At 42.9% G+C, this 20,404-nt stretch overlaps 1 protein-coding gene and 1 long non-coding RNA gene across 3 annotated transcripts in view; one reads left to right on the top strand and one right to left on the bottom strand.

Annotated features, from left to right (window-relative positions):
* inhbb (inhibin subunit beta B) overlaps positions 1-20,404 on the top strand; it is a 103,282-nt gene that overhangs the window by 77,698 nt on the left and 5,180 nt on the right. The gene's annotated exons all lie outside the window — the stretch shown is intronic.
* LOC148894540 (uncharacterized) lies at positions 12,726-18,509 on the bottom strand. The gene is made up of 2 exons (XR_016115692.1): positions 16,325-18,509; positions 12,726-14,282 (listed from the first exon to the last, which is right to left on the bottom strand). It is a non-coding gene; the product is annotated as an uncharacterized LOC148894540 (long non-coding RNA).

The raw sequence follows: 20,404 nt of genomic DNA, 5'->3' as shown, positions 1-20,404 counted from the left end.
GGGAGACTAAACAAATTCTCAACAAAAGACTATCAACATTGCAGGTATAATACGAGTGGGCCTCAATCGGCAGTACATATGCACCTAAAAGCTGCAACCACTCATTTGACGACTATGAGGTTTAAATCTTAGCGAAAGAAAATAGATGGATTGAAAGTGGAGTAAAAGAAGCTATTTTCATAAAACGGTAAATTCCTTCCCTTAACCGTAATGGTGGGGTGAGGTTCAATTTGGATCGTTCGTACAATAGACTGTTTAGGCAACATAGGATAAGTCATGCTGATGATGTGATACCAGGGCAAAGTGGGCAATCAAGCCAGTCATCAGTCAGGACAATAGAAACTATCAGTGGAGCCGCAGGGATTAGTCCTCTGCTCCCCCCAACCTGAGAGCAGGGACCTATCATAGCAGAGTCCGGCAACGCCATGTTTGGACAGTAGAGATATATATATAGGGCCGAAACTACCAGTAAGACTTTAGTTTGCTGACGAAGCTTCTTGGATGGGAAGCGAAACGTCCGACACCTTCAAAGAAGTACAGATGACGGCTGAAGAAACCTTTTCATCGATTACTCTGGTAAGTCAAAACACATGACAGTGTGAAGTGATCATGACAACATATTAAAAAGTAGTGAAGAGGATTTTAACAAAAACATAAATACGAAGATTCACATAGAAACAAGCAACTTTTCAAAACAACAAGCCAAAATAAATTATATAAACTTATTTTCAGCGATTACAAACCAAGCATACCCACAAAATCCATATAGGAAGTGGGTGAATTTACTAAATCCGGATATATGAGGCACCACAGCAAAACCAAAGAGAGACAAAAGTTACATTTAAAAAAATAATTTTACAGAAACATCAAAAATTTGTCAGACAGAGACAGAAAAGGCTGTACTAACCAAAGGTTTAAATTTCTCAGTGACTCCTAAAACAATACATACAATAGACTACATCACAGCTATTGAATCGGCCATTAATAATAACAAACTTTCGTATGCAGAGGCAGAGGATCTACGCATAAAAAAATTCAGCCCTTCACTCAGTAGTGCCAAACCACCTCCGTCCAACATAACATTAGAAGAGAGGAAGGCGTTAACTACTCTACAAAAAGATAAAAATATTACTATTTTGCCAGCAGACAAGGGTAGGTGTACAGTGCTTCTCAACACATTGAAGTATGAAGACAAAATAAATAGGTTAATCAGAATCAGAATACCTTTATTCGTCCCACAATGGGGAAATTTGCAGTCCACAGCAGCAATTGAAAAGGGATGGAGTTGGGTGGGGTGAAAGGATAGAAAACAAGATATTCTAAGCATAACAAAATAAAAATGTCAACTTTATACTGTGCAAATGTAAATGTGCAAAACCGTTCCATAAGAGAAAACAAACTGTACATAGTGCAGAATCAAGAAATGCATTTTGATATATTGCAACAACCCATATTTACAAGTGTCCAGTTTTGTTTTTTTTCCTTTTTCTTTTTTTCACATGTGATCATTGAGAATTGTGAAGCCTGACAGCAGTCGGTAGGAACGAGCGGCGGTACCTCTCCTTCTTGCAGCGCGGGTGTAATAGTCTCTGGCTAAAGGAGCTACCCAGTGCTGTCAGGGTGGGCAGGAGGGGGTGGGAGGAGCTGTCCATCATAGCTTTTAGTTTAGCCAGCGTCCGTCTGTTGCCCACCTCCTCCAGAGAGTCCAGCGAGCAGCCCACGACAGAACTGGCCCGCTTGACAAGGCGCTCCAGTCTTTTTCTGTCCCGGGTGGTGATGCTGCCTGACCAGCAGACAATGCCATAGTGGATGGCTGATGCCACCACAGAGTCATAGAAAGTCTTTAGGAGTGACCCCTGAACTCCAAAAGCCCTCAGTTTCCTGAGTAGGAAGAGACGACTCTGTCCCTTTTTGATTAGGGCATCCGTGTTTGTTGTCCAGTCCAGTTTATTGTTGAGAGTGACACCCAGGTACTTGTAGGAGGTCACCCTCTCAATGTCCGAACCCTGGATGTTTAATTGTGCAGTGAGGATTGTTTCCTGCAGAAGTCCACCACCAGCTCCTTGGTTTTCCCAGTGTTGATCTGGAGGTGATTCTGCTGGCACCAGTCCACAAAGTCCTTTGTCAATCCCCTGTACTCCCTATCGTCTCCCTCTGTAATGAGGCCGACAATAGCTGAGTCGTCAGAGAACTTCTGAAGGTGGCAGGTTGGGGTGTTGTAGTTGAAGTCTGAGGTGTAGAGGGTGAAGAGGAATGGAGCCAGGACTGTTCCCTGCGGCGCTCCGGTGCTTCAGAGAAGCCTGTCCTACTCACAGTTCTTTACCCTCACGTACTGTGGCCTGTTTGTGAGGTAATCTGTAATCCAGGATGTGAGGTGATGGTCGACTCCGGCATGCCACAGCTCATCAGCTAATCAGCTAATCAGTGATTCTAACACTTATGAGCAACTAAAAAGGGACCCTTCCAATAGATACAATAATGAAATGACTGTCCCCAAAAGTTAGAGAAAGGAAAACTTTTAGACAAACAGATGTATTTTAGATTATACCCTGGAGAGGCTACGCCATGTTTCTATGGCCTGCCAAAAATACATAAAGAAGGGTTCCCCCTCAGACCCATTGTTTGTAGCATTGACTTAGCTACGTTGGTTGGTAACACAGAATATCACGTAGAGAAAGCACCACAGGATTTGTAGAGAGTATCAAATCTCTCAAATTTGAGCCTGAGGAAACATTGGCATCTTACGATGTGACTTCTCTCTTTACATCTGTCCCAACCCCAGCAGCAGTCTCAGTGGTGAGGACGAGACTGCATGAAAGAACCAAACTTAACTGGATCAAATCTGCCAATTATTGGAAATTTGCCTGAACACAGCCTGAAATTCGCCTGACTTTTCAATTTAGGGAAAAATTTTACAAACAAATTCATGGTTGTGCTATGGGCTCACCAGTTTCACCCATAGTGGCTAATCTCTACATGGAAGACATGGAGAAACAGACCCTGACATCCTTCCCGGGGACAAAACCTAGGCACTGCTTTAGATATGTGACGACACGTTCGAACAAGAAATTCAATCATTCACAGATCACCTCAACTCGGTAGACACCAACATTAAATTTACTCGCGAGGACATTAAAGAGAATCAATTACCCTTTTTGGATTGTAAAGTAATTAAAAAGAGGACAGAGTGCTAAAAACAGATGTCTTTAGGAAGGCCACTCACACTGACCAATACTTACTTTCCGATTCCAGCCACTCTCTACAACACATACTAGGAGTTATCAGAACCCTCCAGAGTAGGGCTAAACTAATACCAACAAGCGTCGAAGGTAGAGAAAAGGAGTCAAAACATATCAGGAGAGCACTCACAAACTGTGGTTACCCTCAGTGGTCTTTTAACAAATGTCAAAAGGAAAGAATAGGGAATGAAATCAACAATTCTGAAGATACTAAAAGGAGAGGAGCAGCAGTAACTTACATTGCAGGAGTTTCTGAAAAACTACAAAGAGTCCTTTGGCAACAAAAAATTCCTACTTATTTCAAACCGATAAACACCTTAAGGCGAAAATTAGTGCATCCAAAAGATATGCTGCCAAATTAAAATCAAAGTAATGTAGTTTATTCAATACATTGTAAAAATGACAATTGTAAAGAGCAATACATTGGGGAGACTAAACAAATTCTCAACAAAAGACTATCAACATTGCAGGTATAATACGAGTGGGCCTCAATCGGCAGTACATATGCACCTAAAAGCTGCAACCACTCATTTGACGACTATGAGGTTTAAATCTTAGCGAAAGAAAATAGATGGATTGAAAGTGGAGTAAAAGAAGCTATTTTCATAAAACGGTAAATTCCTTCCCTTAACCGTAATGGTGGGGTGAGGTTCAATTTGGATCGTTCGTACAATAGACTGTTTAGGCAACATAGGATAAGTCATGCTGATGATGTGATACCAGGGCAAAGTGGGCAATCAAGCCAGTCATCAGTCAGGACAATAGAAACTATCAGTGGAGCCGCAGGGATTAGTCCTCTGCTCCCCCCAACCTGAGAGCAGGGACCTATCATAGCAGAGTCCGGCAACGCCATGTTTGGACAGTAGAGATATATATATAGGGCCGAAACTACCAGTAAGACTTTAGTTTGCTGACGAAGCTTCTTGGATGGGAAGCGAAACGTCCGACACCTTCAAAGAAGTACAGATGACGGCTGAAGAAACCTTTTCATCGATTACTCTGGTAAGTCAAAACACATGACAGTGTGAAGTGATCATGACAACATATTAAAAAGTAGTGAAGAGGATTTTAACAAAAACATAAATACGAAGATTCACATAGAAACAAGCAACTTTTCAAAACAACAAGCCAAAATAAATTATTTTGTTGTCGTCATGGTAACCAATGACAATATTGGCGCCAGTTACACTCCCACCAATTTACTGTTGGAACAACATTCATAAACAAAATGGCTTTATGCACTTCAAAATAATAAACAGTAATTTCACCATTGTTCTGATGAATGCATCTTTGAACGATGGAAGGCTTATTGAGGTGCTCTCCCTTTCTTCCTAACTTTGATTCTTCCATCTGTACGGTTACTTTTGAACTTGTGTTCTCTGTTTAACTTGCTTTTAAGTATTTTCAGTCTTGCCAAAGCGAGCATCTTATTGTCTGGGAGGTGAGGTTGTATTTTGACGGAAGTGACTTTCGAGGGGGCCGGACTCATTTTGTTGATGGCCCCCTTTTAATATTTGCAAAGAGGTAATGTTGTCGAGGTATATGCTTTTTCCGCATGCTTTTGACTCAGACTCAAGGGTGTTAATGAAGGCTGATGGTGTTACCGGGAGTAACTCTTGGACTGATGCTCGAAAACAAACCCCAGTCACATCTCCTGCCTTCACACATGGTGCTGGCTTGATCAGTTTTGACAGCATCAGGCTCGTAGTCACTGGCTCTGGAGCAGGGTTGGTACTAAGTGTTGTAACTTTGGAGGCAGTGGAACCATATATGAACTTGGCATATTCATTATCTAGCACAGACATGGGCAAACTACGGCCCGCGGCCCACATACACATAGGTTTTTTAATCCGGCCCGCCGAATTTGCCCAAATTATAGTACAAACAGTGTCTAAAACTCATGACAAAAAGTTAGCGAAGAACAGGGCAGATAACTGAAAAGCTGCCTGCCCCATTTTCACACCTTGAAGCACAATGAGACAACTAATCACATTAAAAAACATTGTAACAAAGTATAAAGTTTTTTTTTAATCAAGAATGCACCAACTACAAATGCTACCTTGCTTAATTTACGGTAAATGTGCATGGCTGTAGATTTTTCTGCAGTAGTCAATTGTCATTGCGGTGCACAATGCAACGTTTGCATTGCTTACTACGAGCCACTAAGCCCCTTTCATAAGTCTCACGTACACTTTACAGCCACGGTTTAATGTAAATTTACGTTTTGTAGCGTCACATATGTTGTTAGCTTCTTTTGAATCTTTCTTCTGGGCTGAGGTTCTGTGCATCTATTTTGGAAAATGACATACATTTGCACGACTTTATAACCCTTGCGAAAGTCCGGAAGAAAGCAGCAGGCTTCTGATAGGCTGCCGTGCCGAGTATGCAAATTTCAACTGCAGGTAGTCTTTTTTTTTTTTTATTCAAATGGCATGCAAACATACAAAGCAACAGAAACAAACAAACAAACAACACTGCGAACAAAACACAACAAAAGTAGACAAAACCATTGGTTTTGAATAGGTCGTGGAGCTTCTAAAAGTACATCTGAGGTGTGTCTCAGCAAATCTTTCTGCATACTTGATATTTTCCAAATAGTAGGCAACATACATTAGGTGACATAATCGCGTATGAGACAGTACCTGATCGCACAGGAAATAGGAGTTCCTGACAGATAATCATTATACAAAAAGGAAAAAGAGGAGAGAAGTAAAAAATAAAAGAAATTAGAGAGAGAGAAAAAGCGGGGGGGGGGGGGGGGGGGGAGTGCCAGGGGTTTTAACATTTCATTGAGTCTGCACAACATAGTGAAATTGACAACAAGGAGAGGGGGGGGGGGGACACCAGATGATTCGGCAAGCACATCGTCCTATGCCATATTTCATCAACAAATCATGTGTTTTGATAGCGTTTGGGTCGGCAGATGGTTGAATTGTTTTCTGATATATGTTTTCTGTAGTTTCATTTCATTTTGAAATATTACAAATAGGGGTTTCCTCTCACAAAATTTAGATTTAGGAATATGATGTTTGGCAAGCAAAACTAATAAATTAATAATAAAATATTTATCGTTGGTCTTGTTGTAATATCCAAACAGCATGTCTTTGTAATGAAATATGAACAGAGAAGTGACTTTACATTGAACGTATTTGTCAAAGTGTTTCCAGAAGCGAGTAGCTTCGGGACAAGCCCAGAAGAGGTGAGTTGCAGTTTCAGGCTCAGCTTCACAAAATGTACAAGATATATCCTGTAAGGACCGTATCTTATGTTTAACAGGATAGCAACGGTGCAAAAGTTTGTAGGTTATTTGTCTTTGTTTGTTTGTGATGAAAAATTTATATGGGAGGGTCCAAACCTTTTCCCATGGAATATTTGGGACATACGTTCTCCAGTGATGAACAACGTAGGGAACCGTCACAAAAGATTTTTGAAACAAATGTCAAATTGCACGGTTCCGATTTCGAGCAATTGATGAGAAACAGAGTTTCCTCAGGGCAGTTTCTGTCACTGGAATTGGCGGTGGTCTGTCGGGAGTAGCGGTGTGACCCTTGAACAGGCTTATGATACCACTTGGGATGGCATCCATAACGATGGCAAAGTCCTTAGGGGTCACAGGGATTTGATGCGTATTGAGAAACTCAGCATAGTTCATTAAAACATTGTTTGTGTTAAAAAGTTGTTTTACATAAATGATACCCCAGTCAATCCATCTTGACAAAAACAGTGATTTGTTTTTGTACAAAATATGACAGTTATTCCAGATCATACATGAATGCTGAGAGAAAGAATGGTTATACATTAGGCACCAAGCTAATAAAACTTGTTTATGGAATTTTGATAGGTTTACAGGCAATTTTTCAACCTTATAATTACATTTCAGCAAGAAAGACAGACCACCAAGTCGGGAAAACATGGATTTTGGAATAAAATTCCAGATTGCATCAGGGCTACACAGATAATTACGCAGCCAGTTAATCTTAAACGTATAGTTTAGGGAAGTAAAGTCCAAAAAATGTAGGCCTCCCTCCTTTAACGTCCTGGATATGACTGAGTTTCTTATATAATGAGTTTTATTTTTCCATACAAAGTTATACATTATTTTGTCCATTTTCTCACATGTGCTTGGATCCACATTTAAAGCCATTGTAGGATATACAAACCGAGAGATTCCCTCACTTTTTGCTAGCAGTATTCTTCCGTTTAGTGATAGATCCCTTTGTAACGAGTGATTAAAGCGCTTCTTGGTTTTATCAATTATTGGATCGAGGTTCAGATGACAACGCTCTTCGTCTTCTTTGGCAATGATAACACCGAGGTACGTCACTTGATTTTTAACAGGTATGTTGTATAGCATAGACTCATTACATGATTTCACAGCTAACAACTCACATTTATTTATATTAAGCGAAAGACCTGACGCTCTGGAAAACTTTTTAACCAGAGCTATGGCCCTTGGAATTTGCTTAGGATTTTTCAGGAAGAGTGTGGTGTCATCTGCCACCTGGCTAATCACAACCTGCCTGCCCGCTACTTCAATCCCTTGGACCTCGCTTTCAGTGACCAACAGTGATAAGATTTGTGCTGAAAGTAAGAATAAATAGGGAGAAATGGGACAACCTTGACGGATGCCACGGGAGACGTTGAAGCGAGGGGACGTACCATATTTAAGCAGTATTGAGGAGTTGCAGTTGGTGTACAGTGTCTTAACAGCCTGAGTAAAGTAGTTTCCAAAACCAAACTTATTAAGTGATTGAAAAATAAAACAGTGTTCCAAAGTGTCAAAGGCTTTGTAAAAATCGAGAAATAAAATAAAACTATTGTGGTTAATAAGTTCCTGATAATCAAGAATATCCAATACAAGACGAACATTATTGGCAATGTGTCTTTTACTCAAGAAGCCTGACTGTGTTTCACTAATTATATGCGGTAAGGATTTTCTAATTCGGTTTGCAAGGATGGAGGCCAAAATTTTATAGTCTGTATTTAATAGGCAGATAGGGCGCCAGTTTTCAAGAGATGATGTGTCTTTTATTGGTTTTGGAATGAGAGATATAAGACCTTGAGAGAGTGAACAGGGGAGGGAGCCTTTTGAGATGCTTTCAGAAAAAACATTAAGCAGGAAAGGAGCCAAAGGGTCAGAAAATATTTTATACAATTCTGAAGTAAGCCCGTCGTTTCCAGGAGATTTATTCATCTTGAGCTGCTTAATTGCATCCTGCACTTCAATTAGATTGATTGGTTGATCACATCGTTTTTTTCTCATTAATGCTAATAGTTTTATTGGACGTAATGGACTCTAAAATTGACACTGGCTCTGCTTGCATATGGTTGGAAGTACGTATATAGGTTACCATAGAATTTTGAGCAGAAAGAGGAGATTTTGTGGTAGTCTGAAACAATTTTGTTATCAATTTTTAATGTGTCAATGGTTTGCTTTTTAGATTTAGATTTTTCCAAATTAAAGAAGTACGATGAGCATTTTTCCCCTTCTTCCAGCCAACGCCTCCTGGATCTGATAAATGCGCCCTGTGCTTTTCGTCTATATATATCATCAAGTTTATTTTGGTAGTCTGCTAACTTGGCAGATAGGGTTGCTGATTGACTGGAAAGAGACATTATTTGAGCACAATCGTCCTCTTCCGCTCCTCTGTGTTTCGCTAAATTGCTGCTATATTTCCTCATATATTTACCAATTTCGTATTTTACAAGTTCCCATTGGAGGCTGAAAGAGTTTTGAGGAAGGGCTGTGTCCCAATGAGACTTTATTAACCTGTTTATATTTTCCTTTACCTCATCATGGGCTAACAAACTATTGTTCAGCTTCCAACATAAAGCCTTAGGAATATTCATAACTGGTGTCAAGGTTACCTTAAGTGTAATTATTTTATGATCAGACAGTGGTGCTGGGTGGTAGTCTACTTCAACTAGGTCCGCAGAGATTGTTTTAGATATCAACCAGTAATCCAGTCTAGACTGTTATGAAAGGTCCTTAGAGTGCCAAGTATATGTTTTTAGAGAGGGAAACTTTTCTCTGAAAACATCATATAGGTTGTATTTCTCCATGAAGGTGATGAGGTATAGATTAGAGACTGCTTGGCTTGGTGGTGGAAGTCGATCTAGTTTGTTATTCAATTCATCCTGTGTTCTTCCATCACCGTTTGGTTCGGGGCCGCCACAAAAATGGACAAAATCCGACTTCAACGGACAGTTAGGACGGCGGAAAAAATCACTGGCACCGCCCTACCCACTCTCGAGGACTTGCACACTGCAAGAATCCAAACTAGGGCGCGGAAAATCCTACTGGACCCTCCGCACCCTGCCCACCACCTTTTCCAGCTACTCCCCTCAGGCAGGCGCTACCGATCCATGCGCACCAAATCCAGCAGACATTTAAACAGCTTCTTCCCCCAAGCCATTAACTCTTTGAACTCTTTGAACTCTTTCAACAGTAGCCAAAATGGAACTGTATAGTGCCACTTAGCAGTTTTTTTTGACGACGATACTAGTGCAGCGTGTTCTACCGGAAACAAATTCCTTGTGTGTTCTACATACTTGGCAATAAAGATGATTCTGATTCTGATTCTGATTATTCATAACTACATTAAAATCACCACCCAAAATTAAATAGGCAGCTGGATATTTGTTTAACCAGTACTCAACTTTTTTTTTATCAATTTCTTGTAACAATAATATATTTTTAGGACGTGAATTGTACCCATATATATTAATAATGATAACATTTTTATCAGAGATTGCCAACATAAGTATGGTATAGTGACCTTCCGGGTCACTGTCATGACCAATAATTTCCCCAGAGAAATTTTCTTTTAGAACTGTGACACCGGCTGCTTTTTCCGACCTGTGTGCTCCCCATAAGTCTCTTCCCCATTGACTTTTCCAGAGACTGACGTCATTTGTTGTACTATGAGTTTCTTGTAAAAACAAGAAATCACACTTAAATTTTCTGAGAAACAAAAATACAGCTTTGCGTTTCAAGGAGTTCCTTAAACCCCTGGCATTTAGGGAGAGAAGGGAAAGGGACATAGGGATGAGAACAGTAGAAAATAGACAAGGAAAATAGAAGAAGTGAAATATTAAGCTAGGAAAAGTAAAATATAAAAGAAATTACATTTTTTTTTTAATAAGAACTAAATATAGAAAACTCAAACAGCAATCCACGGGATCACTTCAAAAACAAAGTGCTCACACCAAAGATTTGGTGAAGCACAGTCTCTATTGAAAAAGAAATAGAGACTAAGGACTGCTGAATAACCAAAAGTAGTACATTTAAGCATAATAAGCCCATAATGTATGATGTGTATCATAACGTGTAGAATATTAAATTTCTATTTCGAGAGCAACTGCTTTATTCATTATTTATTTATTATTCTTTTAATACTATTAGCTTAACAGCCTGGTAAATCAAAAATTATTTACAGGTATTGGAGAATACTTAGAGGTTAAGTCAGTCAGAACCTCCTAAATATCAGGGAGGGAAGATCTCAACCCCATTCACAAAGGCACGGCCTCCCACAAAATGGGCCTGCTTATGTTCCTTTCTGGCCTTGTCCACTTGGGGCCACAACAGACGCCTCCTCTCACGTACCTCTGGTGGGAAGTCAAGGGATAGCCGAAGACCTTTAGCCTGGAGGAAGGAGTTACCCGCTTTCGCTGCTGCGCAGATGGCTTCTTTGTGGATCCTGAAGGCAAACTGGATCATTATAGGGCGACTCCTGGAGCTGTCTGGGCGTCTCGGGCCGAGGCGATGGATGGTGTCCACCACACCAGGGATCTTGTCCTTGGCCTCAGGCAGCACACCCTGAAGCAAATGTATGGTCTCCTGGCGGATATTCTGCTGGTTGTTTTCTTCCAGTCCATGGAGGATAAGATTCCAACGTCGATGATAGGTCCCCCATTTGGAAATGCGGTTTATCATGTCTTTGTTTAAACTGCGAGGGTGAGACTCCAGTTTCCCCAATCTATCCTTTATTGCAACCGTTTCTGCGTGCATCTGGTCCAGAGAAACTTTCAAGCCATTTATTTGTTTTGTATTTTCTTTACTCTCTGCTTGTACTTTTGCAATAGTCACTGAGTTCATCTTAATCATAGCCTCTAGGGCATCAGCTCTTGTGTTCATTAGTTGCCGCAGAGACTCGAATTCAGCGAGCAGAATTGCCATCAGGTCTTGGGGAACTGGACCTCGGATATTGCAAGCTATTTTAGCTGCTGGTGAAGTAGGGGAGGAAACTGTGGTAGAGGTACGATGGATGTGCTATGCAGAAGCGAAACTGACTGTCAACTCGTGCCCTCCAACTGAATGACAAAAGGCGAGTATGATGACGATCTACGCAGATTGCCATAATGTTGCCGACCATGTCAACTTGTGCTAAAGAATTGTGGAAGGCTATCCTCCAACCAAGCAATGTGGCGACATGCCAAAATTTGGCCTCCAAAATTTTGGACCAACGATTGATTGACCGATGATTGGTTTTATGCAAATTGATAATCTGTTCAATGTCAAAAACGGATGGATGATGGCAAACACGTTCCCAATTGGCAGATTGAGACTTTTCATGTCTCAAGAGGGGGTTGACAATAGCTTAGATCAGGGGTGCTCATTACGTCGATCGCGATCTACTGGTCGATCGCGGAGGTAGTACTGGTCGATCGCAGCGTGACAGCAAAAAAAAAAACATTTTTCAGCCTATCAAACGTCCCGTCACTTTATTGACATACAGAGCAACCATTCAGATGACAACTGAATTTTACCATTAGGTCGCCGTGCATGCGTAAACAACGGCGCTAAACGCAGCAAAATTTACAACCTAGTCAGCGAATTACCTCAGTTTTTAAGCCCTTGCTAAAACATATGGTGATCAAAATGAGTGAGAAAGCGGGACCAAGTAAGGTGGCAAAACATATTACTTTCATACGGAATGGGAAAATGTGGAGCACCATTTTCGGACTGTTCATGGAAAATACGACATTGACTTCACGCCGAAAAGCCAGCTGAGAAAGAGAACGGTGGACGAACTAAAATCCCGGTTGTCCGGACAGCAGTCATTTTTCACTCAACATACTTCAAAAGCGAAAGTCGCCACCGAAGCATCTTTCTGGGTGAGTCACGCCTTAGTTAAAAAACAATAAGTCCTTACAAGACGGAGAGATGGTAAAAGAAGCATTCGTTGAAGCAGCTGACTCCTTGTTCAGAGACTTGGACAGTTCTGTAACTTACTCACACAGGAAAAGTACCCCAACTTGGGGAAATTTGCTACCTCCTTGACCGCATTATTCGGCTCCACTTATTTATGTGAGTTTGCCTTTTCCTACATGAAGATCATTAAGTCCAAATACTGTTCCACCATGAATGATGAACATTAGGAAATGTGCTTGAGGCTGGCTGTCAGCAGCTACTGTCCGGACTATGCATCCCTGGCTGATTTAATTCAGTGCAAGTCGTCAAAGTAAACTCAGGTAATTACAAAAAAATGTTCATGGTTATTTATTATGTTATGTCAGAATCAGAATCAGAATCACCTTTATTGCCAAGTATGTAGAACACACAAGGAATGTGTTTCTGGTAGAACACGCTGCACTAGTATCGTCGTCAAAAAAACTGCTAAGTGGCACTATACAGTTCCATTTTGGCTACTGTTGAAAGAGTTGAAAGAGTTCAAAGAGTTAATGGCTTGGGGGAAGAAGCTGTTTAAATGTCTGCTGGATTTGGTGCGCATGGATCGGTAGCGCCTGCCTGAGGGGAGTAGCTGGAAAAGGTGGTGGGCAGGGTGCGGAGGGTCCAGTAGGATTTTCCACGCCCTTGTTTGGATTCTTGCAGTGTGCAAGTCCTCGAGAGTGGGTAGGGCGGTGCCAATGATTTTTTCTGCCGTACTAACTGTCCGTTGAAGTCGGATTTTGTCCATTTTTGTGGCGGCCCCGAACCAAACGGTGATGGAAGAACACAGGATGAATTCGATGACAGCCGTGTAGAAATGTTGCAGCACCTCCTGTGGTAGGCCATGCTTCTTTAGCAGCCTCAGGAAGTACATTCCCTGTTGAGCCTTTCTCAAGACAGAGTTGGTGTTGACCTCCCACTTCATGTCCTGGAAGACCGTGATTCCCAGGAACTTGAAGGTCTCAACGGTTGACACAAGGCTGTTGGATAGTGTGAGGGGTAGCTGTGGCGATGGATGTTTCCTGAAGTCCACGATCATCTCTACTGTCTTGAGCGTGTTCAGCTCCAGGTTGTGACGGCTGCACCAGAGCTCCAGCTGCTCCACTTGTTGTCGGTACACAGACGCGTCGCCGTCTTTGATGAGACCGATGACCGTGGTGTCATCTGCGAACTTTATGAATTTGACAGCTGGGTGCGTTGAGGTGCAGTCGTTCTTGTCGAGAGAGAAGAGCAATGGAGAGAGGACGCATCCCAGCGGGGCTCCAGTGATCGTGGTTCGTGTTGTGGATTATATATTTCCCAGTCTGACCTGCTGTGTCCGTCCTGTCAGGAAGCTGAGGGTCCACTGGCAGATCGTAGGGGACACACCAAGCTGGAGAAGTTTGGGGTTGAGGAGTTCTGGGATGATGGTATTGAACGCAGAGCTGGAGTCCACAAACAGGATCCTTGCGTAGGTTCCTGTGTTGTCAAGGTGGTCGAGGATGTGGTGCAGTCCGATCTTGACTGCATCCTCCACAGACCTGTTTGCCCAGTAGGCAAACTGAAGAGGAACTAGCAGAGGTTCCCGTGATGTTCTTTAGGTGGTTCAGCACGAGGCGTTCAAAGGACTTCATGACCACAGACGTCAGAGCGACAGGTCTATAGTCGCTCAATCCCGAGGGTGCTGGTTTCTTTGGAACTGGGACGATAGTAGACTGTTTGAAGCAGGATGGGACTTCACACTGCTCCAGGGATCTGTTGAAGATTTGTGTGAAGACCGGAGCCAGCTGGTCAGCGCAGACTTTCAGGCAGGAGCGGGACACTCTGTAAGGTCCTGCAGCTTTCTTGATCTTCTGCTGCTTGAAGAGCCGTCTAACGTCCAGTTCGTGGATCTGTAGGGCAGAGGGCGGAGATACGGTAGTTTCTGGTAATGGTGGGCAGACCAGGGAAATGGGGGTGTCCTTTTCAAATCGGCAAAAGTATGTACAGTAAAGTCTCGTTATATCGATATTCAAGGGAGTCCAAAAATATATCGATATAACCGGGACTATCGATATATCCGATCCTGCGCCGAACTGCATTAAACAAAAGCCGCCAAAAGAGGGCAGCCAAGCGCCATATAAGAAACAGAGCTGGCCATTAGCTCCCTTTTTTTTTTTGGGTGAGAGATGTTCCCCCAATGTTGCCTCAAAATGGCACATATAATTATTTAATGATTGTAAACATGTATGCTTTAATCTTCAGAACTACAGTGTATTTGAAACATATTCATAACTGGATGTGTAACAAGAAAGCATATTATCCGAATCTGAAACCATTGTTTGGATTCACAAGCAATGCAAGACGTCTTGGCGTGAAGTCATTTTTATTTGCATTTGAATAAAAAGTGACATTGGCTGTCCTTTAATACACAGTATGGAATGTTAATAATTTTCAAAATCATCGCGCTTCAGCAGACAAAACAAGAAACATTGTTGCAAAAAACGATTGCATTCATATACAGTACAGTGGGCATGTACATAACACAACAGGGAAACTGCAACGCTTACATCTTACTGTATTATGTATACAATTTAAAAAAGTCATCAATCTTCTTCTGCTTCCCATTTTTACCTTTTAACACAAACACTTCAATCTCGTCTGCTACACACGAGCTAGCGTCTGAAAATGAAAATGGCTCTGCTACACAGGTGCTGGGCACGTAACCAAGTCACCTGACCAAGTCGACCAATGGCGCGACTGATGGCGTGACACGTAACCAAGACACGTGACCAAGTTGACCAATGGCGCGACCGATGGTGTGTCACGTGACAAAGTCACACGGCCAAGTCGACCAATAGCGCGACCGATGGCGGCTCATGTGACCAAGTTGACCAATGGCGCGACCAATGGCGGCTCACGTAACAAGACACGTGACCAAGTTGACCAATGGCGCGACGGATATATCGATATAAACAACAAAAATGGCCGGCGGGGGATGAAAAGGAGCACCGTAATAACCGGATTATCGTAATAACCGGGTATTGTACTAAACGGTACTAATTATACATAAAAAGACTAGAAATGTGCAAGGGAAATGAAAATAGTATCGTAATAAGCGGTACTATCGATATAACCGATATCGATATAACGAGACTTTACTGTATTTAACTCATCAGCCATACCATTGTTGTACACTGCTTGGGGGGATGGTAAACAATAATTCGTTATTGCTTTCAGGCCATTCCACACCGATGCAGAGTCGTTAGCGGAGAACTGTTTGTTAAGCCTCTCTGCATAACTTTTCTTTGCGATGTTAATTTCCTTCGTCAGCCTGTTTCGTACGAGATTGTAAACTGCTCGATCGTCGCTTTTAAATGCGGACTCTTTCTCTTTCCTAAGCTGCCTGAGTTTGGGAGTGAACCATGGCTTGTTGTTGAATGAGCGGAAGGACTTTGTTGGTACTCACAGAAACTGATGTATGATGTTACAGTGTCTGTGTATTCATCCAATGTGCCAGTTGAAGTTTCAAAGACGCTCCAATCAGTGCAGTCTAAGCATTCTTGTAGTGCTAACTTTGCTTCATCTGTCCATTTTTTAACTGTCTTGACTACCGGTTTTACACATTTGAGTTTCTGTTTGTATGGGGGAATTAAGTGGATTAAATAGTGGTCAGAAAGACCCAATGCTGCATGCGCAACAGACCGGTATGCGCCTTTGAGTGCTGTGTAACAATGATCTAGAATGTTTTCTCCTCTGGTGAAACAGTCAATATGCTGCTTATATTTGGGAAGTTCACGGTTTAAACGTGTTTGATTAAAATCGCCCAAAATGATCAGGGGTGATTCTGGATATTTTAGTTCGTTTACATGGTCCGCTAGCATTTGTATACACGCGTTAGCATTAGCTTGTGGTGCGATGTACACGGCGACGAGAATAAAGGAAACGAACTCACGTGGCTTGCAGTTGAGAGACAGCGATTCCAAACCAGGGCTGGAGTGTGCGTCGCGCATCGTGACATCGGTGCACCATTCTTCTTTGATGTAGAGGCATAGTCCACCGCCTCTGAGCCCGGTCTCAGTGAAGCACAGCGCAGCAGAGCGGGAAAATGTTTTATTGGTCTTTGTGAGAAGCAGAAGTTCGTCCATCTTGTTTGGTAGTGAGCGTAGATTAGCGAGGTGGATCGATGGGAGCGGCGTTCGAAATCCACGCTGCCGTAGCTTGACGAGCACGCCGGCTCGCTTCCCCCTCCTACGCCGGCGTCTCAAAGCTCCGTACAGAGCTGCTACGCCGCTCGCGAGCAGCCCTGAAAAACCTTGTAGATTTTGGTGTGTCGGTGAAAATAGTCCAAGAGTGGATTCCCCAATGCTCAGTAACTCCTCCCTCGTGTAACTGAGTCGCGTAGGATTGCAAAAAACAAATGAAAATGACAAAACCAGGAACAATACTAGGGAGCGTGTGACCGAGGCTGCCATTCGCGGCGTCATCTTGCATCAATGTATATGTAGTTATTATGTGTGTTGTGCAATATTGGCTTATTCCGTTATGCAAGGTACACCAACATACATTGTACATACAAAGAATCCTTAAAACATTTGAAAATATTTATGTTTTGCATTTTTGTCGTGGGTCGATCATTTTGACTTGGTAGTTTTTGTAAGTACCGTATTTTCACGACCAAAGAGCGCACCGTGTGAAAAGGCGCTGTCTCATTTATGTGTTCCATTTCTGTATTTAACACACACATTGGGCGCACCGGATGAAAGGACGCAAGTTTTATATACCGGTACATATCCTCTACTGCCATACGGGCGTCCGCCTTACACAACATACAGGCGTATTTAAAAAACAGATCGGGAGCAAAACTGAGTTTGGTAGTGCTTTATTTATTAATGACAAAGTAAGAACATTTTGTAATCATCGCTCAATAGGAGTCGTCATGGTAAAAACAAGCACATTACCGGTATCAGAATCGAACAGTTGCGCTAAATCCAACATGGCAGGTTCGCTTTCCTCACTGTCAGTTACTTTCTGTGCCGTGCGGCTCCTCGGAAATAATGCCGGCTTTTCCGAAAGCTCGAACCGCCGTGCCAGCAGACACGTTAGCCTAAGCATCCACAATCCATTTGCAAACTGTGGCGTAACTCGCCCGGCGCTGCCTACCACTCTTTGTGAAGCTGTGGTCTCCTTCGGTCATCCATCGGTCCCACGCCGCTCTAGCCTCACTTTGAACGGCCAGTTCACACCGATGTCCAGCGGTTGGAGTTCCTAGGTCAACCCACCCGGAATCACAGCAAGCGTAGCGTTCATCCGTTTCACTTTCTGCTTCACATTGTCTGTGAGATGCGCTCGCATAGACTCACAAATCAGAAGTGACGGTGATGTGTGGAAAAAACCTCCCGGTCTCCTTACATACACCTGCCTCAGCCACTCCTTCATCATATCCTCGTCCATCCAGCCCTTTTCAGCTTTATGGCTCTGCTGGATGCGCTTGTCGGCGATGTGCTTCTCGCAGTAGGACCGGAAGTTCGCCAAGTTTTCTGAATAATCCGCCGGCTGTTGCTGCGCAACCGTAGTTCTGGTCCGGATGGAAAAATGGCACTTTTTCATAAAACGCCAGGACCTCCTCGGAAATGTTCAATTTTCATTTCCTCCGCTAGCGTTACTGCTCTGTGTCGGATGGTGACAGTCAAAACGCTCCTACGCTAATACGCTAATATGTCCGCACATTCGGCGCACTGCACTACAGGGCGCACTGCACATTTTGAAAAAAATCTGAGACGTTTATATGCGCCTTATGGTCGTGAAAATACGGTAGCTCGTATGCTGAAAATGTGTGAGCACCCCTGGCTTAGATCATCATTGCCAAAAATTTCACTTTTGGTAGTGAGTGATGTTGGCTGCAACGTCATTTCCCAAGAAAGTGGTGCTCTCCAGAAATGCAGACTCACTAACCACTAACATATACTAACCAACTAACATTTAACAATAACAATGTCTGCCATTTATGTGAGAGAATACATTGCAGAGCCTAAACGATGAGACAGATTTTGATAGGGAAAGAAACACCAAGAAAGTGTGCTGTGCAGAATGAAACCATCCCTTCGACATGTGACCTGGCACAAGTCTTCTTTTGTTCTCCACAGGACGGAGCTGCGGTCTGAAGAAGATGACGTGGGCTACACCAACGTGGGATGGACCGGTTGCGGAGCTGCTAGCAGTCACAAGCTTCACCTGGATTCGCGAGGACACCGGTTGTCAAGAAGATTCCCCATGCACATCACTGGAGCCGCGTCAACAGTTCACACACACTCTCCCAGACACCTGCTCACCCGTACCACACCCTGGGGCCTGCTTGCGACAAATGCTACAAACAATTTTGTTCCTCCTCGTCGTCCTGGTGATCACCATCCAAGGTTGCCATGAAGATTTGACTGTTGTAGCGATGACATGACTTTAATTTGAGATTGTTTCCATTGTGATTTTCTTTTTCTTTCTTTCTTCTTTCTGTTCACATCCACTGATGTTAAATATGTTCGTCAGGGGGAGATGTTGGGGTAATTCGCCATACAAACATCTCTGAACATCGCTCACTAATCTTTGTTTACATTTTGGATTTCCTGATACGTCATATTCTGCCTTCCTTTACATGATGTCGCATTTACATTACGTCACATCCTTTCGCGTCACACACTGCGCGGCGTATAAAATGCTCTCCTTTCTAGTTCGTCTCTCTATCGCCATGCTCTCTCCTTAAGCCGACACCGCGATGCCTCCGCGCACTCCAAGATTAAACCAACTTTCTGTTCTACACCTGGCTCCCTGATGATTTAACCATCCTCTTCCATCAACACCTGTCGAAGCAATGAACCAAGGGCGAACAATCAAAATAATCCAACAAAGGTTTACAAGAGACAACGGGTTCGGGACCAAACTGAGCGCCAAACTGAGCGCACCTCAATGTATCACAGTACTCCCTGCACTGCCTCATACGTCACTTTCTTGTGTCGCGTTGCATTGTGACCGACTCCTTTAGCGTTCTATTTTGAGCAGGCGTGTTTGTATTGTTCAATCACGATCAAAAACAACATATATTGATTACATTGATTAAAAATAGGAACAGATAAGGATCATAAACCGACGTTTGACTTGTAAAAGGCTTTTTTTCTGGAGGCCAAATAAGAAAAAAAATATGATAGCATCTCTGGGATTGTTCAGGGGGCCGGGCCAAATGTGCTGACGGGCCGTAGTTTGGTGACTATTGGTATATGCCATTGCCAACTGTTTAACGTCCACCAAAACCTTTAGGTTCTGCAGGATGAGAAGTAACGTCGCGCGTGGAAACCTTTGCCTTATTGCCGGATGATTGCGACGATGCACGCTGAGGTCTGTAGCTTGCTGCGGGTTTAATGTGACGACGCTCGATGTAGCTCGATGTCGCTCGATGTCACTCGATGTAGCCCGTAGCTTGCGATGCGAGTGCACCGAAGCCGATAGTTTTCCGTCAGGGTGGGGAGCACCTGTGTGTCAGAGCCTCCAGAATGACGTATGAGGACACATTTTCACTGTATCTAACCCGCCGGTCAAAGATGATGCCTCGTTCTGATTTCCACAATGTTTATTTTGGAACACCGTGAAAACTAAGACATTTAAAACAACAATTGACATTGCTACAATGTGTTCGACAAGACATACAGCAAATTAATAAACGTACGGTGTGCAGCTTGGAGACCGAACATAGACAAACTTTAATGACTGAAAACTTTATCGTTCCCTTTCTTTGGCGAATTCTCTCACAGTGTTCCTCCCTCCCACCCTGTCTGTCTCCCCCTCTCCCCTTCTCTCCCTCTTCTCCTCTTCCCCTCTCTCCCCTCCGGTAACATAAATACGCACCGACAAAAATCAAACTCAAAGCGGTCAAAAGACGACCAGGGAAATAAGAATTAACAAGAACAAACATTTACCCGAAGACAAGGGGAACATACCAATACAAATACAAACAAAGTTAAACTCAACAAGGGAGTGCACCAAGCAA

This window comes from Hippocampus bargibanti, linkage group LG08 (genome assembly GCF_051943395.1).
Source record: "Hippocampus bargibanti isolate YZ-2025 linkage group LG08, ASM5194339v1, whole genome shotgun sequence".
In the NCBI taxonomy this organism is placed as follows: Eukaryota; Metazoa; Chordata; class Actinopteri; order Syngnathiformes; family Syngnathidae; genus Hippocampus; species Hippocampus bargibanti.
The sequence above is the reverse complement of the archived record's forward strand: the minus strand, read 5'-3'. Positions and strand labels throughout refer to the sequence as shown.